Genomic DNA, 25,241 nt, shown 5'->3' on the forward strand with positions numbered 1-25,241 from the left:
GGTCACTGTAGCCTTGGTTGTCTTGGGTACGATTCAAGAGAAATCCCTGGATTACCAGGCAGAGTCTCTTGTTCACTTCCTTTATTTTCCCCCAAACAAATGGAGTCTCTCTTTCCATAATGAGCTCCCTGGAGTTAGAAGTGGATTTACACAAACACCTCTAAGGCCACCACCACTGGGACTGTACTGGGTCAGACCTGAAGTCAGCAAAGTAGTGGGTCTCACCCATGGTCTGTGGCAACTATTGCCTGGGTACCACTGATTTTGATTCAAGGCACAAGAGCTCTTTAGTCAGCAGTTGGTGAATCCAGCCAAGCTTATGTCTTTCCCTTGAGGATGGCATATTCTGTTAATGGCCCAGAATGGGTCTAGAAATGCTGTCTGGGAGCTGGGGCTAGGAGTCAGGAATTTTAGAAATCTACTTGTTGCTTTATTTTATTGTTGCTAAGCTCATACCCAAGTTGCAAGGTAAAGTGCTTTTTACTCTGTCCTCTTCTTTCCTAGAGCATAAAGAGTGTTTTTCTATTGCTACCACAGCTAAGAATGTGCTGGGTCACACCTGAAGCCATCCCAGTACCAGGTTTCACCCAAGGCCCATGGTGAGTACTTCCTGGCTACTGCTGATGTTTATTCAAGGCCCAAAGGCTCTTTAGTCTGCAGGTGATGAATCCTGCCAGGACTGGGTTCTTTCCTTCAAGGCAGCAGGTTCCCTTCTGCCCAGGTTGTGTCTAGCAATGTCATGTGGGAACTGGGGCCTGGAATGGGGGCCTGAGGACACTGCTTGGTGCTTTATTTTACTGTGGCTGAGCTGACATTCAAGTTGCAAGACAAAGTCATCTTTACCTTTTTCTCTCTTTCCTCAAGTGAAAGGAGTTTCTTCCAGAGCTGCAAGCTGAACTGCCTGGGGTTAGGAGAGAGGTGACACAAGCACTATCTTGGCTGTTCCTGCTGATGTCTTACTGGGTCACGTGCATTCAAAATCCACTGGATCTAAGCCCAGCACAGCACCAGGATTTCTCCAGCAATTCCAGTCCTCGTGCCCTGAATTGCCTTTCAAATTTATTTAGGATCCCAGAGCGCTTTAATGCTTGGTGGTGTGGCTAGCCAGAACTCAGGTTCCAATGGCTGGATGGGATAAATGATTCCTTTCAGGCTAGAGCTAGTTTAAATGCTCCCTTCATGGGCACTGGATAAATTCTGTCCTGTGTCGCTTTCTGCTGTGACAGGGTAGCACTGAGTTCCAATGTACAGTCGCATCATCACTGTATTCACCCTCCCTCAAACACACAGTTTCATTCTCTGTGCCTCACAGGCACTGCAGAGGAATACAGAAGGGATGGTGTCAGCAATTCAAGATTTTCTTTCTTATCCTCTTTAGTGCCCCTTTCCTTCATATAATGTTAAAACCAGGTACTGTGACCATTCACCTGATTGGAGGTTCTTATGAAAGTGCTTTCTTGTGTCGATAGTTGTTCAGTTTCGTGTTCCTGTGGTGTGGGGACAATTACTGGGGGTTCTATTCAGCCATTTTACTCTGTCTTCTGCCTCTCACTTTTGACAATTTGATTATAATGCTTTTCAGTATGGACTTCCTTAGGATAAATTTTGTTGGAGTCCTTTGAGCTTCTTAATTTAGATGTCTATTTGGTTCTTCAGATTTGGGCTGTTTCAGCAATCATTTCTTCAAATAAGCCCTCTTCCCAATCTAATCTCCCTCTTCTCCTTCTTGCACTTCTATTATATGTATATTAGCCCACTTGATGGTGATTCATAAATTCTGTAGACTGTCTTCACTCTTTTTCTTTTCTTTTTCCTTTTTTTCTGACTAGATAATGTCAAATGACCTGTCTTTTAAATTTGACATTATTTTTCTGTTTGATCAAGTCTGTTGTTTGTCTTTGTGATTTTTTTAATTTAATAATTCAAGGACATCCCGTTTTATAAATAATGCTGGCAAAACTGGATAGAGACATGTAGAAGAATGAAACTGGATCTCTATCTCTCAACATCTACAAAAATCAACCCAAGATAAATCCAAGACTTAAATCTAAGATCTGAAACTATAAAAATTCTAGAAGAAAACCTAGGAAAAATTCTTCTGAATGTTGGTGTAAGCAAAGAAGTTATGACTAAGACCCCAAAAGCAAATCCAACTATAACAAAAATGAATAAATGAAACCTAATTAAACTAAAAAGCTTCTTCACAGCAAAAGAAAGAATCATCAGAGTAAACAAACAACCCACAGAATAGGAGAAAATATTTGCAAACTATGCATCTGATGAAGGACTAATATCCAGAACTACAAGGAAATCACACAAATCAGCAAGAAAAAATAATAATAATAATTCCATCAAAAAGCGGACAAATTACATGAATAGACATTTCTCAAAAGAAAATGTACAAATGGCCGAAAAACATATGAAAAATGCTCAACATCACTAATCATGAGGGAAATGCAAATTAAAACCTCAATGAGATACCACACAATGAGACGCCACCTTATCCCAGCCAGAATAACCATTATTGAAAAGTTAAAAGGGCCGGGCATGGTGGCTCACGCCTGTAATTCCAGCACTTTGGGAGGCCAAGGCAGGTGGATCACGAGGTCAGGAGATCGAGACCATCCTGGCTAACACAGTGAAACCCCGTCTCTACTAAAAATACAAAAAAAATTAGCCGGGTGTGGTGGTGGGCACCTGTAGTCCCTGCTATTCAGAAGGCTGAGGCAGGAGAATGGCGTGAACCCAGGAGGCAGAGCTTGAAGCGAGCCAAGACCGCACCACTGCACTCCAGACTGGGTAACAGAGCAAGACTCTGTCTCAAAAAAAAAAAAAAAAAAAAAAAAAAGATGTTGGCATGGATGTGGTGAAAAGGCAAAGTTTATACACTGCTGGTAGAAATGCAAATTATTATAATCTCTATGGAAAATACTATGGAAATGTCTTAAATAATTAAACATAGATCTATGATTCAATCCAGCAATCCCACTACAGGGTATCTACCCCTTTAAAGGAAAATAAGTCATATCAAAAAGACACCTGCACGTGTATGTTTATCACAGCACAATTAACAATTGCAAAGATATAGAAAGAACCTAAGTGGCCATCAACAAATGTGTGGATAAAGAAGATGTGGGACCGGGCACTGTGGCTCATGCCTGTAATCTCAGCACTTTGTGAGGCTGAGGTGGGTGGATCGCCTGAGGTCAGGATTTTAAGCCCAGCCTGGCCAACATGGTGAAACCCCATCTCTACTAAAAATATAAAAATTAGCTGGACGTGGTGGCACATGCCTGTAATCCCAGCTACTCAGGAGGCTGAGGCAGGAGAATTGCTTGAACCCAGGAGGTGGAGGTTGCAGTGAACCGAGATTCACACCACTGCACTCCAGCCTGGGCGACAGAATGATACTCCAAAAAAAGAAGAAAAGGAAAGAAAGAAAGAGAGAAAGAGGAAGGAAGGAAGGAAGGAAGGAAGGAAGGAAGGAAAGAAGGAAGGAAGGAAGGGAGAAAGGAAGGAAGGGAGGGAGGGAGGGAGGGAAAGAAATAAAGAAAGAAAGAAAAAGAGAGAGAGGAAGGAAGGAAGGAAAGAAAGAAAGAAAAAGAAAGGAAAGAAAGAAAGGAGGGAAAGAAGGAAAGAAAGAAAGAAAGAAAGAAAGAAAGAAAGAAAGAAAGAAAGAAAGAAAGAAAGAAAGAAAAGAAAAGAAAAGAAAAGAAAAGAAAAGAAAGAAAGAGAAAGAAAAGAAAATGTGTTACGGACACATGGTGGGGAAGAACACACACTAGGACCTATCAGAGAGTAGCTGGGATTACAGGTGCCTGCAACCATGCCCGGCTAATTTTTGTATTTTTAGTAGAGACAGGGTTTCACCATCTTGGCCAGGCTGGTCTTGAACTCCTGACCTCATGATCCACCCTCCTCGGCCTCCCAAAGTGCTGGGATTACAGGCGTGAGCTAACGCACCCAGCCTAAAAAATATGTATTTTTTATTTCAATAGCTTTTGGGGTACAAGTGGCTTTTGGTTACATGAATGAATTGTATGGTGATGAAATCTGAGATTTTAGCACACTGGTCACCTGAGTAGTGTAAATTGAACCCAACATATAGTTTTTTATCTGTTAGCCCCCTCTTACCCTCATGCTTCTGAGTCTCCAAAGTCCATTATATCACTCCATATGCCTTTGTGTATGCATAGCTTAGCTCCCACTTATAAGTGAGAACATACAGTATTTGGCTTTTCATTCCTGAGTTACTTCTCTTAGAATAATGGCCTCCAGCTGCATCCAAGATGCTGCAAAAGACATTATTTCATTCTCATTTATGTCAGAGTAGTATTCCATTTGTATACATATCAATTTTTTTTTAATTCTTTTGAGATGGAGTCTCACTCTGTCACCCAGGCTAAAGTGGAGTGGTGTGATCTTGGTTCACTGTAACCTCCACCTCCTGGGTCAAGAGATTGCCCTGCCTCCTCCTCCTGAGTAGCTGGGACTACAGGCATATGTTATCATGCCTGGCTAATTTTTGTATTATTACTACAGAGGGGGTTTTGTCATGTTGCCCAGGCTGGTCTCGAACCCCTGACCTCAGGTGATCCACCCGCTTTGGCCTCCCAATGTGCTAGGATTACAGGCATGAACCACCATGCCTGGCCCACATTTTCTTTTTTTTCTTCAACATGTATTTTAAGTTCAGGGGTATATGCGCAGGATGTGCAGGTTTGTTACATAGATAAACATGTGCCATGGTGATTTGCTGCACAAATCATCCCACCCCAGGTATTAAGCTTACCATCCATTATTCTTCCTGATGCTCTCCCTCTCCCACAGTGCAATCAAATTAGAACTCAGGATTAAGAAACTCACTCAAAACCGCTCAACTACATGGAAACTGAACAACCTGCTCCTGAATGACTACTGGGTACATAACGAAATAAAGGCAGAAATAAAGATGTTCTTTGAAACCAATGAGAACAAACACACAACATACCAGAATCTCTGGGACACATTCGAAACACTGTGTAGAGGGAAACTTATAGCACTAAATGCCCACAAGAGAAAGCAGGAAGGATCTAAAATTGACACCCTAACGTCACATATAAAAGAACTAGAGAATAGAGAAGCAAGAGGAAACACATTCAAAAGCTAGTGGAAGGCAAGAAATGACTAAGATCAGAGCAGAACTGAAGGAAATAGAGACACAAAAAACCCTTCAAAAAATCAATGAAACCGGGAGCTGGTTTTTTGAAAACATCGACAGAATTGATAGACTGCTAGCAAGACTAATAAAGAAGAAAAGAGAAAAGAATCAAATAGATGCAATAAAAAATGATAGAGGGGATATCACCACCGATCCCACAGAAATACAAACTGCCATCAGCGAATACTGTAAACACCTCTACACAAATAAACCAGAAAATCTAGAAGAAATGGATAAATTCCTCGACACATACACTCTCCCAAGACGAAACCAGGAAGAGGTTTAATCTGAATAGACTAATAACAGGCTCTGAAATTGAGGCAATAATTAATAGCTTACCAACCAAAAAAAGTGCAGGACCAGATGGATTCACAACAGAATTCTACCAGAGGTACAAGGAGAGCTGGTACCATTCCTTCTGAAACTACTGCAATTAATAGAAAAAGAGGGAATCCTCCCTAACTCATTTTATGAGGCCAACATCATCCTGATACCAAAGCCTGGAAGAGACACAACAAAAAAAGAGAATTTTAGACCAATATCCCTGATGAACATCGATGCAAAAATCCTCAATAAAATACTGGTAAACCGAATCCAGCAGCACATCAAAAAGCTTATCCATCATGATCAAGTGGGCTTCATCCCTGGGATGCAAGTCTGATTCAGCATATGCAAATCAATAAATGTAATCCAGCATATAAACAGAACCAAAGACAAAAACCACATGATTATCTCAATAGATGCAGAAAAGGCCTTTGACAAAATTCAACAACCCTTCATGCTAAAATCTCTCAATAAATTAGGTATTCATGGGACATATCTCAAATTAATAAGAGCTATTTATGACAACCCCACAGCCAATATCATACTGAATGGGCAAAAACTGGAAGCATTCCCTTTGAAAACCAGCACAAGACACGGATGCCGTCTCTCACCACTCCTATTCAACATAGTGTTGGAAGTTCTGGCCAGGGCAATCAGGCAGAAGAAAGAAATAAAGGGTATTCAATTAGGAAAAGAGGAAGTCAAACTGTCCCTGTTTGCAGATGACATGATTGTATATCTAGAAAACCCCATCATCTCAGCCCAAATTCTCCTTAAGCTGATAAGCAACTTCAGCAAAGTCTCAGAATACAAAATCAAGGTACAAAAATCACAAGCATTTTTATGCACCAATAACAGACAAACAGAGAGCCAAATCATGAGTGAACTCCCATTCACAATTGCTTCAAAGAGAATAAAATACCTAGGAATCCAACTTACATGGGATGTGAAGGACCTATTCAAGGAGAACTACAAATCACTGCTCAATGAAATAAAGGAGGATACAAACAAATGGAAGAACATTCCATGCTCATGGGTAGGGAGAATCAATATCATGAAAATGGCCATACTGCCCAAGGTAATTTATAGATTCAATGCCATCCCCATCAAGCTACCAATGACTTTCTTCACAGAATTGGAAAAAGCTACTTTAAAGTTCATATGGAACCAAAAAACAGCCCACATTGCCAAGTGAATCCTAAGCCAAAAGGAGAAAGCTGGAGGCATCACACTACCTGACTTCAAACTATACTACAAGGCTACAGTAACCAAAACAGCATGGTACTGGTACCAAAACAGAGATATAGATCAATGGAACAGAACAGAGCCCTCAGAAATAATACCACACATCTACAGCTATCTGATCTTTGACAAACCTGACAAAAACAAGCAATGGGGAAAGGATTCCCTACTTAATAAATAGTGCTGGTAAAACTGGCTAGCCATATGTAGAAAGCTGAAACTGGATCCCTTCCTTACAACTTATACTAAAATGAATCCAAGATGGATTAAAGATTTAAATGTTAGACCTAAAACCATAAAAACCCTAGAAGAAAACCTAGGCAATACCATTCAGGACATAGGCATGGGCAAGGATGTCATGTCTAAAACACCAAAAGCAATGGCAACAAAAGCCAAAATTGACAAATGGGATCTAATTAAACTAAAGAGTTTCTGCACAGCAAAAGAAGCTACCAGCAGAGTGAACAGGCAACCTACAGAATGGGAGAAAATTTTTGCAACCTACTCATCTGGCAAAGGGCTAATATCCAGAATCTACAATGAACTCCAACAAATTTACAAGAAAAAAACAAACAACCCCATCAAAAAGTGGGTGAAGGACATGAACAGACACTTCTCAAAAGAAGACATTTATGCAGCCAAAAAACACATGAAAAAATGCTCACCATCACTGGCCATCAGAGAAATGCAAATCAAAACCTAATGAGATACCATCTCACACCAGTTAGAATGGCAATCATTAAAAAGTCAGGAAACAACAGGTGCTGGAGAAGATGTGGAGAAATAGGAACACTTTTACACTGTTGGTGGGACTGTAAACTAGTTCAACCCTTGTGGAAGTCAGTGTGGCGATTCCTCAGGGATCTTGAACTAGAAATACCATTTGATCCAGGCATCCCATTACTGGGTACATACCCAAAGGACTATAAATCATGCTGTTATAAAGACCCATGCACACGTATGTTTATTGTGGCACTATTCACAATGGCAAAGACTTGGGACCAACCCAAATGTCCAACAATGATAGACTGGATTAAGAAAATGTGGCACATATACATCGTGGAATACTATGCAGCCATAAAAAATGATGAGTTCATGTCCTTTGTAGGGACAGGGATGAAGCTGGAAACTATCATTCTCAGCAATCTATCACAAGAAGAAAAAACCAAACACCAAATGTTCTCACTCATAGGTGGGAATTGAACAATGAGTACACATGGACACAGGAAGGGCAACATCACACACTGGGGCCTCTTGTGGGGTCTAGGTAAGGGGGAGGGATAGCACTAGGAGATACACCTAATGTTAAGTGATGAGTTAATAGGTGTAGCACACAAACATGGCACATGTATATATATGTAACAAACCTGCACGTTGTGCACATGTACCCTAAAAGTATAAAATAAAATAAAATAAAATAATAAAAAAATAATTTATACTCAAATAATTCAGGATTTAAAAAAAAGAATAATCTCAGAAATAACCACTAACACCACCTGTTCTCCAAAAACCTATTGAAATAAAAAATAATAAATAAATAAATATAAAAAGCTCTACCTTAAAAAAATTAAATGATGTGGTTAATTATAACATTGAAGAAAAAAGATCAAAAGAATTTGGCTGTTTTTCCAATCCACCCTAATAAATATGATTCAATTGCCTATTAAAAATATAATAAAATGCCACCAAGAGCATATTCAGGTGCCTATTTCTTCACCCTGTTATGCACTGGGTATTACCACATTTTTAAAAACTTCAAGGCCAGGCGCAGTGGCTCACACCTGTAATCCCAGCACTTTGGGAGGCTGGGGCGGGTGGATCACATGAGTTCAGGAGTTCAAGACCAGCCTGGCCAACATGTTGAAATCCCATCTCTACTAAAAAATACAAAACTTAGCTGGGCGTAGCGACAGGCGCCTGTGATCCTAGCTACTCGGGAGGCTGAGGCATGAGAATTGCTTAAACGAGGAAGGTGGAATTTCCAGTGAGATCAAGCCACTGTGCCTGAGGGACAAAGCGAGACGCCTTCTCAATAAAATAAAATAAAATAAAATAAAATAAAATAAAATAAAAGTAAAATAAAAAACTTCATTAATCAGATAGATTAAAAGTAATGTTTTATTTGCTCAGAGAACTTAAAAGACATCCCTGAAGTTGTGTAGCTTGAAAGAAGTATAGCTTGACCTTAAAAGGCAGGTTCTTGCTTACAAACTGTTTGTGGGAATGTAAATTAGTTCAGCCACTGTTGAAAGCAGTTTGGAGATTTCTCAAAGAACTTAAAACGGAACTACCATTTGACCCAGCAATCCCATTACTGAGTATATATCCAAAAGAAAACACATCATTCTACCAAAAAGACACGTGCACTCACATGTTCATTGCAGCACTATTCACAATAGCAAAGACATGGAATCAACCTAGTTGTCCATCAATGGTGGATTGGATGTAGAAAATGTGGTGTATATACACCATGGAATACTACACAGCCATAAAAATGAATAAAATCATTTCATTTGCAGCAACATGGATACTTCTGGAGGCCATTGTCCTAAGTGAATTAATGCAAGAACAGAAAACCAAAGAGTGTGTGTTCTCACACATAAGTGGGAGCTAAACATTGAGTACTCATGGACATAAAGATGGGAACAACAGACACTGGGGACTACTAGAGGGGGGAGGAAGAAATGTGGGGAAGGGTTGAAAAACTAACTCTTGGGTACTATGCTCACTACCTGGGTGATGGGATTAAACATACCCCAAACCTCAGCATAATGTAATATACTCATGTAACAAAGCTGCACAAGTACCCCTTGAATCGAAAATAAATGGTGAAGAATGATGCTGGTATTTTGATGGGAATTGCATTGAATTTGTAGATTGCTTTTGGCAGTATGGTCATTTTCACAATATTGATTCTACCCACCCATGAGCATGGGATGTTTTTCCATTTCTTTATGTCATCTATGATTCCTTTTAAAAAATAAAAAGTGAATTAGTGGGCTTTCAGAAAGTTTCTTATTTTCATTTCCTGAGGTTGCTGTAACAAGCTAGGTCAATAGAAATTTATTTTCTCACAATTCTGGAGGCCAGAAGTCTGAAATCTAGGTGTTGGCAGGGCTGCACTCTTTCCAGAGTTTATAAGAGAGAATTTCTTCCTTGCCTCTCCTGCTTTTGGTGACTGTTGGCATTCCTAAGCTTGCAGCTGCATCTTTCCCTGTTCTGTCATTACATCACCTTCTCTTTTGTATATGTGTCTCCCACTGCGCATTCTTTTGTTTTCAGTGGCTCCCAGGCATTCAAAATATGCTGGTTTCTTGTCACCACTCTAAGTCACGCAAGACAGAAACCAGTCTTTTTAGGCAGCTCCCCGAGGAGCCAGACCATTGAATATACATTTCACTTTTCTCTTCTCCCACTGCTGAAGCCATGAGCTAGTTGCTTTTTCCCAGTTTTGCCAAGCTGTATCAGCTTCTGTCTTTGTTGTTACAAGTTCTTTGGTGCTGCCACAGCTCCTGGGCCCTCTTTTTTCTTAGTGGCTCCTAACCATCCAAATTATTCCTGTTTCCCATAAGTTGTTTGAGTCAAGTGAGACAAAAACAGCAGCTTCCCAAAAAGTCAGAATGTTAGATATATGTTCTACTATTTTCTTACTCTCTCAAAGGAGAAAATGTATGTTGGACTTTTGCTCCCAATGGGAGATGTGTTAACCTGAGAGAGGGCCTGATATGGATAAAATTAAAAGCATTTTCATACCTATTTCAATGCAGCTGTTCTTAGCTTTGAGCTTCCCTGGGATACTTTGACTTCCTAACTGGGTTCTTATGTTTTTTGATTATGAATTCAATCTCTTTACTTATTATAGGTCTGTTTAGATTTCGAGTCATTTCCTGAGTCCATTTTAGTATTTTGTCTTTCTAGGAATTTGCACATTTTGTCTAAATTATATAATTGGTTGGAATACAAATATTCATACTACAGCATTTCCATATAATTTTATTTCTGTAAGTTCAGCATTAATATCCCCTTTTATTCCTGATTTTAGTAATTTATGTTTCCTTTTTTTAATCTCTGTCAGTCTAGCCAAGGTTTGTCAATTTTATTGATTTTTGTCAAAAAAAACTACTTTTTATTGATTTATTCTGTTTTATTGTATGTATTTATTTATGTTCTAATATTTATTATTTTCTTCATTCTCTTTGAGTTTAGTTTCTTTTGTTGTGATTTTGTTTGTTTGTTTCTTAAGGTGAATGGTTAGGTTATTGACTTGATATTTTTATTCTTTTTAATGTCGGTTTTTATAGGTAGAAAACTTTTCTTTAAGCACTGTTTTGCTGCATTTCCTAAATTTTGGTATAATGTGGTTTTGTTTTGATTAATCTCAAAGTATTTTCTAATCTCCTTTGTGGTTTCTGATTTGAGCCACTGATTATTTAGAATCATCTGATTGATTTCCACATATTTTTCATGTTTTTGAATTTTAAAAACTTCCTTTCATCATTAATTGTATATTTAATTTCATTTTATAGAGAACATAATTTATATTATTTCAATCTTTTTAAATTTATTGATGCTTATGTATGCCCTAACATATTACCATATGTATTTGAGGAGTATAAGCATTCTGCAGCTGTCAAATGTAATGTTCTGTAGATTCTTGTTGTGGTTAGTTGGTTTGTAGAAATGTTGAAATCATCTGTTTTATTATTAATCTTCTGCTTAGTTGGTCTTTCCATTATTGAAAGAGAGTATTAAAGATCTCAAATATTATTGTTGAATTGTTGGTTTCTCCTTTCAGTTCTGTCTGGTTTTGCTTTATGTATTTTGGGGCTGTGTTACTAGGTACATATATATTTATAATTGCATTGTCTTCTTGACTGGTTGATCCATTTATGATTATAAAGTGCCACTTTTTTTCTCTAGTAACATTTTTTTCTCAAAGTGTATTTTATTTGATACTAGTATAGCCATTCCAGCTCTTTTTTTGCTACTGTTTGCATGGTATATCTTTTTCCATTCTTTTACTTCCACCCTATTTGTGCCTTTTAACCTATAGTATGTCTCTTGCAGACAGCATTTATTTGGATCATGTCTTTTAATCCATTCTTCCAATTTGTGTCTTTTAATTAGAGAGTTTAATTCATTTACATTGAATGTAATTACTGATTTTGAAGGACTTCTGCTATTTTGCTTTCTATTTCCTATATGTATTATGATAATTTTTTTACTCTTTTCATCCAATACTGCCTTATTTTGTGTTGAATAGTGATTTTCTAGTGTACTATTTTAATCTCTTGTTATCTCTTTTATTATATTTTTGAGTTATTTTCATAGAGATTATTCTGCAGGTTATATTAATATCTTTTATTTTTTCCAAATTTCGGTATATTTAACATTTTTAAGTTATATACATTTAAGGCATACAACTTCATGATTATATATATATTTTTGATATAATATACTCATATATATATGTACACACACATTGTAAAATAGTCACCCAAAAAAGCTAATTAGCATATCTATCACCTCACATAGTTATCATTTTTATGTGTGATGAGCACACTTGAAATCTACCCTCTGAACAAATTTCAAGTATATGATACAATATTGTTAACTATAGTGATATTGTTGTACATTAGATCACCAGAACTTATTTGTCTTTCATTATTACTGAAACTTTATACCCCTTGACAGACATCCTCCCACATCTTCCTCTCTCCAGCCCCCAGTAACCACTCTTCTACTCTCTGTTTCTGTTAGTTTGACATTTTTAGATTCTACATATAAGTGAGATCATGGGGTATATATTTTTCTACATCTGGCTTATTTAACTTAGAATAATGCCCTCCAGATTCATCCAAGTTTTCACAAATAGAATGATTTTTTCTTTTATAGGACTAAACAATATTCCATTATATATCTCACATCTCTCACATTATCTATATATATCATATTATTATTATTAGATAGATAAATAGACAGATCTCACATTATCATTATCCTGTTATCCATCAGTGGACATTAAGGTTTTCTCTTCATCTCAGCTATTGTGAATAATGCTCAAATGAACATTGGATTGCAGATTTCTTTCCAAGATACTGATTTTATTTCTTTAGCCTATGTACTCAAAAGTGAGATTGCTGGATTGTAAGGTAATTCTATTTTTAATTTTGAAATGAAACTCCATACTATTTTCCATAAAGCATACCAATTTCCATTTCTCCCAACAATATATAAGGGTTCTCTTTTCTTCACTTCCTGCCCAAAACTTGTTATAGTTCATCATACTGATAATAGCCTTTCTAACAGGTGTGAGGTGTTATCTCATTGTGCTTTTGATTTGCATTTTCCTGATTAATAATTTTGAGCACCTTTTCTTATACTTCTTGGGCATTTGTATTTTTTAAATTTTGTTCTCTATATATTTATATATGTAACGATATATATATAAAAGTATATATATATATATATTTCAATAGTTTTCTTGGTACAAATGTTTTTAGGTTACATGGATGAATTGTATAGTGGTGAAGTCTGAAATTTTAGTGCACCCATCACTAGAGTATGGACATTGTACCAGGTAATAGTTTCTCATCACTAACCTCACAACCTACCCCATTCTGAGACTCCAGTGTCCATTTACTACTCTGTATGCCTTTGCATACCCATAGCTTAGCTCCCACTTATAAGTGAGAAGATACGATATTTGGTTTTCCATTCCTGAGTTACTTCTCTTAGAATAATAGCCTCCAGCTGCATCCAAATTGCTGCAAAAGACATTATTTTATTATTCTTTTTATGGCTGACTAGTATTCCATGATATACAGGTACCACATTTTCTTTATCCACTCAATTGTTGATGGGCACTTATGTGCCACAGTTCACAATTGTGAATTGTGCTGTGATAAACATACATGTGCAGGTATATTTTTGATATAATGACTTCTTTTCCTTTGGATAGATACCCAGTAGTGGGATTGCTGGATTGAATGGCAGATCTACTTTTAGTTCTTTGAGAAATCACCAAACTATTTTTCAAAGAGAACGTACTATTTACATTATCACCAGCAGCGTATAAGCATTCTCTTTTCACTGCATCCAAGCCAACATCTATTTGCATTTTGACTTTAACAATGGCCATTCTAGCTAGGGTAAGGCGATACCTTATTGTTATTTTAATTTGAACTTCCCTGACAATCAGTGATGTTGAGTATTTTTTCATATGTTTGTTGGCCATTTGTATATCTCCTTTTGAGAAATGTCTACTCATATCACTTGCCCACTTTTTGATGGCATTGTTTATTTTTCTTTTTACTGATTTGTGTGAGTTCCTTGTAGTTCTGAATATTAGTCCTTTGTCAGATGAATAGTTTAAAAATATTTTCTCCCATTCTGTGGGTTGTCTGCTTATTCTATTGATTCTTTCATTTGCTGTGCAGAAGCTTTTTAGTTTAATTAGGTCCCATTTATTTTTGTTGTAGTTGCATTTGTTTTAGGGGTCTTACTTATAACTTCTTTGCCTAGGCCAATGTCCAGAAGTATTTTTCCTGTGTTTTCTTCTAGAATTTTTATGTTTTCAGGTCTTAGATTTATGTCTTTGATCCATCTTGAGTTGATTTTTGTAGATGGTGAGAGATAGAGATCCAGTTTCTTTCTTCTACATGTGTCTGTCTACTTTTCCCAGCACCAATTATTGAATATGGTGTACTTTCCCCAATTTATGTTTTCATATGGTTTGTTGAAGATCAGTTGGTTGTAAGTATTTGGCTTCATTTCTGGGTTATCTATTCTTTTTCTTTGGTCTATGTATCTACTTTTATACCATTACCATGCTGTTTTGATTACTATAGCCTTGTAGAGCAATTTGAAGTCAGATAATGTGATGCTTCCAGATTTGTTCTTTTTGCTTAGGATTGCCTTGACTATTCAGGTTTGTTTTTGATTCCACATGAATTTTAGGATGGTTTTTTCTTTCTTTCTTTTTTTTTTTTTTTTTTTTTTGAGATGGAGTCTCACTCTATCATGCAGGCTGGAGTGCAGTGGCACCATCTCGGCTCACTGCAAGCTCCACCTCCTGGGTTCACGCCATTCTCCTGCCTCAGCCTCCCGAGTAGCTGGTGCTACAGGCGCCCACCACCGCGCCCAGCTAATTTTTTTTTTTTTTTTTTTTTGTATTTTTAGTAGAGACAGAGTTTCACTGTGGTCTCGATCTCCTGACCTCGTGATCCGCCTGCCTCGGCCTCCGCTCCTGGCCTAGGATTGTTTTTTCTAATTCTGTGAAAAATGATGTTGGTATTTTGATAGGAATTGCACTGAATCTGTAGATTGCTTTGTGCAGTATGGAAATTTTCTCTCTTTTTTTTTTCCTTATTTTTTAGATTCATCTTTTTAACAACACCCTAAAACTCCGAGCACTGGGCCAGTGGGACTTTGGGCTCAGCAGCTATGAAGGAGGGACCCCCAATACCCCCTAAGTCAGGTCATTGCAAGAAGGCACTAACGAGGGGGATATCAAGCCCCTCTTGTATTTCTTCATACAACCAGTTCTTTGGCAGGCTCTATGACATCGATAAAGACCTCGCTCTTTAAGGAGCTACAGTAGGACAGCATCCAGGACAACTTTGTCATTGCCTAGGAGTTACTGAACAAGCTAATTGACTTAGGCTTCTAGCAGACCACCAACAGCAAGATCCTGCAGGAGTACGCCACACAGCAGAGCAACAATCTGCAAAGGGGCAAGTCACAGGTGCCACTCACCATCAACAACGCTGTGTCCTGGTGCTCCGAGGGCATCAAATACAAGAGGAATGAGGTCTTCATCGATGTCATAGAGTCTGCCAACCTGCTGGTCCATGCCAAAGGCAGCATTTTGCTGAGTGAGATCTTTGGCACCATCAAGCTCAAGGTGTTTCTGTCGGGAATGCCAGAGCTGCGGCTGGGCCTCAATGACTACATGCTCTTCGAGCTCACTGGCTGCCACAAGAACAAACTGGTAGAGCTGGAGGATGTAAAATTCCAGCATGTTGCTCTCGTGCTTTGGCAATGACCACACCATCTCGCCCATTGATGACTTTGAGCTCACGTACTACTGCCTCAGCACCCAGGTCTAGCCACTGACCTGGATTGACTCTGTCCTTGGGAAGTTCTCCCACAGCCATGTGGAGATCATTGTCAAGACCAAGGGGCAGGCCAGGCGCTGAGGCTTACGCCTGTAATCCCAGCACTTTGAGAGGCGGAGGCAGGTGGATCACTTGAAGTCAGGAGTTCAAGACCAGCCTAGCCAACATGGTGAAACCCCATCTCTACTAAAAATACAAAAATTATCTGGGTGTGGACACGTGCCTATAATCCCAGCTACTTGGGAGGCTGAGGCAAGAGAATTGCTTGAACCTGGGAGGCAGAGGTTGCAGTGAGCCAAGATTGCGCCACTGCACTCCGGCCTGGGCGACAGAGTGAGACTCCGTCTCAAAACAACAACAAAAACAAAAAACAAAAAAGATCAAGAGGCAGTTTAAGAAACAGTCAGTGGCCAATAGTGTGGAGATGTCTGTACCCATACCCAACGATGCCGACTCCCCGCACCTGAAGACCAGCGTGTGCAGTGCCAAGTATGTGCTGGAGAAAAACATCGTTATTTGGAGTATTAAGTCCTTCTGAGGGGGCAAGAAGTACCTGATGTGAGCCTACTTTGGCCTCCCTAGAGTGGAGAAAAAGGAGGTGGAGGGCCAGCCCCTTATTAGGGTCAAGTCTGAGATCCCCTACTCCACGGTCTCTGGGATCCAGGTCTGATATATGAAGATCATCGAGAAAAGAGGTTATCAGGTCTTGCCCTGGCTTCGCTACATCACGCAGAGTGGTCATTGGGAACTTCCTACCAACAGAAAGGGAGAAGAGATGGGGGCTGGAACACGGGGCCTCTGTATAGTCCCTGCTGCAGATTTTAGAGAGGGAGGAAATGTGGGTGTGTATGTGTGTGTGAGGATGGGCTCTGGACTTAGCAATTTATTGTTCCCAGCACCCGCCCCCTCCTCACCTCTTCCTTAATCCATAGGCTAGGAGGGAGTCTCCCTGCCGTCCTCACCCTTGGGGCTTTCCCTTGTCCCCCTGATTTTATTCGAAGAAATACAAGAGGGGCTTGAAGTACCCCATCCTGAGTGCCTTCTAGCAATGACCTGCCTTAGGGGGTGTTGTGGGTCCCTCCTTCATAGCTGCTGAGCCCAGAGGCCCTGCTGGCCCACTGGTCTGAGTTTTAGGATGTCATTTACATCTTGATTTCGTTTTTAACCCAAAAATCATTCAGGAGCAAATTGTTTATTTTTCACATTTTTGTATAGTTTTGAGGATTCCTTTTGGAATTGATTTCTAGTTTTTTTCTACTGTGGTCTGAGAATATACTTGATATGATTTTGATTTTTTAAAATGTATTGTGGCTTGTGTTATGGCCTATCATATGGTCTATACTGAAGAATATTCCATGTGCTGATGAGAAGAATGTATATTCTGCAGTTTGGGGGTAGAATGTTCTTTAAATATCTCTTAGGTCCATTTGCTCTAGAGGGCAATTAAAGTCCAGTGTTTTTTTATTTACTTTCTGCTTCAGTGAGCTGTCTAGTGCTGTCAGTGGATTAAGTTCCCCACTATTATTATGTTGCTTTCTCTTCTCTTAAGTCTCATAATTGATTTATAAATCTGAGGACTCCAGAGCTAGGTACATATATCTTCTTGTTGGATTGATCCTTTTATCATTATATAATGACCTTCTTTGTCTTTTTTTTTTAACTGTTGTTGCTTTAAAGTCTATTCTATGATATAAGAATAGTTACTCCTGCTTGCTTTTAGTTTCTATTTGCATGTAATATCTTATTCTACCCATTTATCTTGAGTCTAAAGAATCTTTACATGTTAGGTGAGTCACTTGAAACAGTAGATATTTGGTTTGTGATTTTTTTTTTTTTTTTGAGATAGAGTCTCACTCTGTCACACAGGCTGGAGTGCAGTGGCATAGTCTCAACTCACCACAACCTCTCCCTCCCAGGTTCAAGTGATTCTCCTGCCTCAGCCTCCTGAGTAGCTGGGATTACAGATATGCACCACCATGCCTGGCTAGTTTTTATATTTTTAGTAGAGACAGGGTTTCACCATGTTGATCAGGCTGGTCTCAAACTCCTGACCTGAAGTGATCTGCCCACCTTCGCCTCACGTAGTGCTGGGATTACAGGGATAAGCCACCGCACCCAGCTGGTTTGTGTTTTTTAATACATTTTGCCAATCTGTATCTTTTAAGTGGAACATTTAGATCATTTTATTCAATATTAATATTGAAATGTGAGGTACTGTTCCAGTCATTATGAGGAATGTTACTTAGATGTTTTGTTTTCTTCATTGTGTTATTATTTTATAGGACCTGTGAGTTTTATGCTCTCAAAGGTATCCTGGCACATATCTATCTTTTGTTTTAAATTTTAGAACTCCTTTAGCATTTATTGTAGGGTTGGTCTGGTAGTGAAAAACTCCCTCGGCATTTGCTTGTCTGAAGTCTTTATTTCTCCTTCATTTATGAAACTTAGTTTTGCTGCATAAAAATATCTTTGGCTGACAGTTATTCTGTTTAAAGAGGCTAAAAATAGGACCCCAGTTCCTTCTGGCTTGTAAGGTTTCTGCTGAGTATATGTGTTATCCGGAGAAGTGTCTATTTAGGTCCTTTATTCATTTTTAAATTGAGTTATTTATTTTCATTATTATTGAGTTGCAAGTGTTCTCAATATATTTTGGATGTTAATCCTTTATTAGATATATGTTTTGCAAATATTTTTCTCCTTTTCTATAGGTTGCCTTTTCACTCTGTTGATTGTTCCCTTTACTGTACAGAAGTTGGGTTTTTTTTTGTTTTTTTGTTGTTTGTTTGTTTTTGTTTGTCATAATCCCATTTGTCTACTTTTGGTTTTGTTGCCTGTGCCTCTGGGATCATAACCAAAAAATCGTTGCCCAGACCAAGTCAAGATGTTTTTCCTATGTTTTCTTCTGTTAATTCAGCAGTTTTGTATCTTATGTTTAAGTCTTTAATCCAATTTGAGTTGGTTTTTGTATAGTATGAGATAATAGTCTAACTTCATTATTCTGCATGTGGATATTCAGTTTTCCCATAACTGTTTATTGAAGAGACTGTTTTCCCCATTGTGCATTCTTGGCATTTTTGTAGAAAATCAATTGACTGTAATGGTGTGGATTTATTTCTCTGTTTTCAATTCTGTTATTTTGGCCTATGTTTGTTTTTATGCTTGTACCATACTGTTTTGATTACCATACCTTTGTTTTTTATATATATATATATATATATATATATATATATATATATATCTGTTTGTTTTTTGAGACAGAGTTTTACTGTTGTTGCCCAGGCTAAAGTGCAATGGCACGATCTTGGCTCACTGCAACCTCTGCCTCCTGGGTTCAAGCAATTCTTCTGCCTCAACCTCCCAAGTAGCTGGGATTACAGGTACATGCCACCACACCCAGCTAATTTTTTTGTATTTTTAGTAGAGACAGAGTTTCACCATGTTGGCCAAGCTGGTCTTGAACTTCTGACCTCAGGTGATCCACCCACCTCGGCCTCCCAAAGTGCTGGGATCACAGGCATGAGCCACCACACCCAGTATGTAATATATTTTTAAATTGAGATGTATGATACCTCCATCGTAGTTCCTCTTGCCCAAAATTTCTTTGGCTATTCAGGGTCTTTTATGGTTCCATATGATTTATGGAGTGTATTCCATTTCTGTAAAGAATGTCAGTGGATTTTGATAGAGATTAAGTTTGCTGTATAGCTCACTTTGGGTAGTATGGACATTTTAACATTTAACAATATTAATTCTTTCAATCCAAAAATATGGGATGTCTTTTCATTTGTGTCTTATTTAATTTCCTTCATCAATGTTTTATAATTTACAGTGTATAAGTCTTTCACCTACAGAGATTATTTAACTTCTTCCTTTCTGATTGGGATGCCTCTTATTTCTTTCTGTTGCCTAATTGTTCTGGCTAGGACTTCCAGTACCACGTTGAGTAGAAGTGATGATAATCTTCATCCTTTCCTTGTTATCCTTTTCTTGTTTCCCATAGCATATATATTGCTGTTATTGCTTTCTAGTTTTTTTCATTATGGTCAGAAAATATACCTGGAATGATGTTGATCTTATTAAATTTGTTAAGGCTTGTTTTGTGACCTAACATGTGATCTATTTGGAAAATGTTCCCTGTGTACTTGAGAAAAATGTGTATTCTTCTGCTGTTGTGTAGAAAGTTCCATGTATGTCTATTAGTTTCATTTGTTTTGTAATGTTTTTCAAGCCAGATGTTTCCTCATTTATTTTCTGTCTGGATGCTGTATCTGATATTGTGAATGGGGTATTGAAGTCCTCTACTATTGTTGTGTTGTCAATGGCTGTCTTCAGATCTGTTGATATTTGCTTTATATATTTAGGTTCTCAGATGTTGGGTGTGTATATATTTATAATTGTTTTATCTTCCTGCTTAATTGACCCTTTTATCATTACATAGTTGACCTTCTTTGTCTCTAGAGTTTTAAACATAAAATATATTTTGTCTGATATAAGTATGACCACTCCTGCTTTCTTTTGGTGACCATTTGCATGAAATATTTGTTCCACCCCTTCACTTCTCAGCTTATGTGTGCCCTTAAATCTAAAGTGACTGTCATTGATAGCATATTACTAGATCCTGTTTTTTTAAAATCTATTCATTAGCAAGCAATGGATTTCTATAATAAAGAAAAAAATCTATTCAGCCATACTCTGCCTTTGATTGGTGAGTTTAATCCATTTACATTTAAGGTAATTACTGATAAGTGAGTACTTACTATTGCTATTTTTAAATTATTTTCTGTCTATGTTGCAGATGTTTTGTTTCTCTTTTCTATCTTGCTCTCTTCCATTTTTTTTTTTTTTTGAGACAGAGTCTCGCTCTGTTGCTCAGGCTGGAGTGCAGTGGCACAATCTCGGCTCACTGCAGCCACTGCCTCCTGGGCTTAAGTGATTCTCATGCTTCAGCCTCCCAAATAGCTGGGATTATAGGCTCATGCCACCATGCCTGGCTAATTTTGTATTAGTAGAGACAGGGTTTCACTATGTTGACCAGTCTGGTCTCGAACTTCTGACCTCAGGTGATCCGCCTGCCTTGGTATCCCAAAATGCTGGGATTACAGGCATAAGCCATCACACCCAGCCTCTTCCTTTGTTGTTTGATGAGTTATTTTGGTAGTGATTTGCTTTGATGCTTTCTCTTTATCTTTTGTGTGTCTATTAAAGGTTTTCTGGCAGTTACCTTGAGGATTGCATAAAATATATTCTAGTTTTATGCTTTGATTTTCAGTCGATAACAATGTAGCTTAAATATCATACAAAGAATACTATACTTTTACATCCCTCCACACACACACACTTTGTGTTCGTGTACTCAGAATCTGCTTTTTTATATTTTGTATCCATTAAAAATTTTTATCTTTTAAGTTTTATATAAAGGCTAAAAGTAAATTATGCACCACCATTACATTGTTACATTAATCTATATATCTCTATTTTATGCTTTCATATCACTATTTAGCATGTGTTTCTTTCAGTTTGAAGAGTTCCCATAAATATTTCTTTGTAAGGCAGATCTAGTGGCAATGAACTCCCTCAGTTTTTGTTTGTCTGGGAAAAGGTTTCCCTTCTTTATTTTTAAAGGATAATTTTGCAGGATATAGTATTCTTTGATGGCAGGTTTTTTTTTTTTCTTTCAGGACTTTGAATATGTGTTCCTACTCTTTACTGGATTGCAAGGTTTCTGTTGAGAAATCCACTGATAGTCTTACAAGGATCCCTTACATGTGAAGATTCACTTTTTTCTTGTTGCTTTCAAAATTATTTCTTCATCCTTGTTTGTTTTAGTATATTCTCAGGCTGTTAATAAAGACATACCCAAGACTGGGTAATTTATATAGAGGTTTAATTGACATACAGTTCCACGTGGCTGGGGAGTCTCACAATCATGGCAGAAGGCAAAGGAGGAGCAAAGTCATGTCTTACATGGCAGCAGGCAAGAGAGTATGTGCAGGGGAACTCCCCTTTATAAAACCATCAGGTCTCCTGAGACTTATTCACTATCACAAGAACAGCATGGGAAACACCCACCCCTGTGATTGAATTACTTCCCACTGGGTCCTTCCCATGACACGTGGGGATTATTACAATTCCAGGTGAGATTTGGGTGGGGACATAGAGCCAAACCAGATCTCCTGGACTGCAAGGTTTCTGTTGAGAAATCCACTGATAGTCTTACAGGAATCCGCTACATGTCAAGATTTTACTTTTCTCTTGCTGCTTTCAAAATGATTTCTTCATCTTTGACTTTAGACAATTTGATTATAATGGGTCTCAGTGAAGATCTATTTGGGATTCTTTTCACGTCATGGATCTACATGTTCATTTTCCTCCCTAGATTTGGAAAGTCTTCTTTCATTTATTTCTTTACATGAGATTTCTACTCCTTTTTTTCACTGCCCCTTCTGAATTCTATAATGTATACATTATATTTTTATACTATCTTGTAAGTCACACAGACTTTCTTCAGTCTGTTTGATTCTTTTTACTTTTTGTCTTTCTAACTGGATAATTTCAATTATTTTCAAGTTCACAGATTCTTCTTGATCAATTATGTTGTTGAAGTTCTTTATTGGGTTTTTAATTTCTTTCTCTCTTTTTTTGAAAGTACAGAGACTTATTGCAAAGTGAAAAGTACACACTCAAGAAAGAGGCATGCAGGCATATTCAAGAGTCAGTCACACAATAGAGTTTTCAGCTTCTACTTTTATGGGTTTATTTAACCAGGGAGTAGAATATTTATGAAGATTCCTGGAAAAAGGTGAAGATTTCTCAGAACTGTGGTGCCACTCATTTTTACACCAATAATAGGTAATCTCAGAACTGTCATGGTGCTGGTGGGTGTGTGATTTAGTATGTTAATGAGTATATAGAGAGGTCCTAGGTGAAACCTAGGTCAAATCCAGCACCATATTGGATTCAGTCAGTCTTAGCCAACTTGTTCCACACCCTGTTTTTCATGGTTTTATCAGCCCATAGCCTCTAGTCATGTGAAACTGCTGACTGGAATTTTTTTTTTTTTTTTTTTGAGACAGAGTCTCACTCTGTCACACAGGCTGGAGTTCAGTGGTATGATCTCAGCTCACTGCAACCTCTGCCTCCCAGGTTCAAGCGATTCTCCTGCCTAAGCCTCCCGAGTAGCTGGGACTACAGATATGCGCCATCACTCCTGACTAATTTTTTTGTCTGTATTTTTAGTACAGACACAGTTTCACCATGTTGGCCAGGCTGGTCTCAACCTCCAGACCTCAAATGACCTGCCTGCTTCAGTCTCCCAAAGTGCTGGGATTACAGACATGAGCCACCATGAACAGCCTGCCTGGAATTCTTTGTTCATCCTCCTTCCTGATGATTAGGGGTAATGGCACTGCCTAGCAAGGGCATGGAAATCTCTGGCTGACTGGTCTAGGGGATCCAAGGCAGGGTCATCAGGAGAGTCTAAATCTGAGGCAGGGATTGATTGGAATCCTTGCATGACCATCATTTGGTGTGGGACTGTTGCAACCTAGAAGACACAAACTTTACAAGGAGGTTAAACAAGCATTATACACACACACACACACACACACACACACACACACACACAAACAGGAGTTGTGTGAAGTAGAGGAAAAATAAAAAACAAAAAATATTTGATGTCTAATGGCTGAAAAGTTCCAAAATTTGATGGAAAACTTTAATCCACACATTCAAGAAGATCAATAGGCTGGGCACAGTGGCTCACATCTGTAATCCCAGCACTTTGGGAGTCCAAGGTGGGTGGATCACCTGAGGTCAGGTCTCTACTAAAAATACAAAAATTAGCCGGGCATGGTGGCAGGTGCCTGTAATCCCAGCTACTCCGGAGGCTGAGGCAGAAGAATCACTTGAACATGGGAGGCGGAGGTTGCAGTGAGCTGCTGAGATCATGCCATTGCACTCCAGCCTGGGTGACAGAGCAAGACTCTGTCTCAAAAAAAAAAAAAAAATTCAACAAACTCAAAGTTGGAAAAACTCAAAAACATTCCTGTGTGTGTGTGTGTGTGTGTGTGTGTATACACTTGGTGATATATCACAGGTCTCTTAGGCTCTGATCATTTTTCTTTATTTTCTCTTTCTGCCCTTCAGACTAGGTAATCTCATTTAACCTATCAACATAAAGTTTGATGCTTCTTTCTATAGCCAGCTAAAATCTGCTGTTGATCTCTCCAGTGGATTTTTTATTTCAGTTATTGTCCTTTTCAACTTCAGAATTTCCATTAATATTCTCTATGTGATAAGACATCTTACATTCCTTTTGTTCTTTGACATACTTTCTTATAATCTTTAAGCATATTTTAAACAGCTGATTTAAAATATTTGTCAAGTAAGCCTGACATCTGGGCCTGCACAGGGACAGTATTTTTAAAATATTTTTTAAAGAAATGGGGTCTCACTTTATTGCCCAGGCTAGATTTGAGCTCCTTGGCTCAAGCAATACTTCCACCTCAGCCTCTCGAGTAGCTGGGACTATGGGCTTATGCCACTATGCCCAACTCAGGAGGGATGGTTTCTATTGACTTTTTTTTTTAAATTTTATTATTATTATACTTTAAGTTTTAGGGTACATGTGCACAATGTGCAGGTTAGTCACATATGTATACATGTGCCATGCTGGTGTGCTGCACCCATTAACTCGTCATTTAGCATTAGGTATATCTCCTAATGCTATCCCTCCCCCCTCCCCCCACCCCACAACAGTCCCCAGAGTGTGATGTTCCCCTTCCTGTGTCCATGTGTTCTCATTGTTCAATTCCCACCTATGAGTGAGAACATTCAGTGTTTGGTTTTTTGTCCTTGCGATAGTTTACTGAGAATGATGATTTCCAATTTCATCCATGTCCCTACAAAGGACATGAACTCATCATTTTTTATGGCTGCATAGTATTCCATGGTGTATATGTGCCACATTTTCTTAATCCAGTCTATCATTGTTGGACATTTGGCTTGGTTCCAAGTCTTTGCTATTGTGAATAGTGCCGCTATAAACATACGTGTGCATTTGTCTTTATAGCAGCATGATTTATAGTCCTTTGTGTATATACCCAGTAATGGGATGGCTGGGTCAAATGGTATTTCTAGTTCTAGATCCCTGAGGAATCGCCACACTGACTTCCACAATGGTTGAACTAGTTTACAGTCCCACCAACAGTGTAAAAGTGTTCCTATTTCTCCACATCCTCTCCAGCACCTGTTGTTTCCTGACTTTTTAATGATTGCCATTCTAACCGGTGTGAGATGGTATCTCATTGTGGTTTTGATTTGCATTTCTCTGATGGCCAGTGATGGTGAGCATTTTT

General features: G+C 38.4%; 1 protein-coding gene and 1 pseudogene across 2 annotated transcripts in view; both read left to right on the plus strand.

Moving 5' to 3' along the window:
• The window catches only part of ZC3H12B (zinc finger CCCH-type containing 12B), a 463,619-nt gene that overhangs the window by 407,714 nt on the left and 30,664 nt on the right, over positions 1 to 25,241 (plus strand). For both annotated transcript variants that reach the window (XM_054471568.2, XM_063660599.1), the window contains one exon: positions 505 to 599. The gene's annotated coding sequence lies outside the window, so the exon portion shown is untranslated. The remainder of the gene's footprint in view (positions 1 to 504; positions 600 to 25,241) is intronic.
• Positions 15,327 to 16,810, plus strand: LOC129024108 (AP-1 complex subunit mu-2-like; annotated as a pseudogene).

Source organism: Pongo pygmaeus, chromosome X, assembly GCF_028885625.2.
Source record: "Pongo pygmaeus isolate AG05252 chromosome X, NHGRI_mPonPyg2-v2.0_pri, whole genome shotgun sequence".
NCBI lineage: Eukaryota > Metazoa > Chordata > Mammalia > Primates > Hominidae > Pongo > Pongo pygmaeus.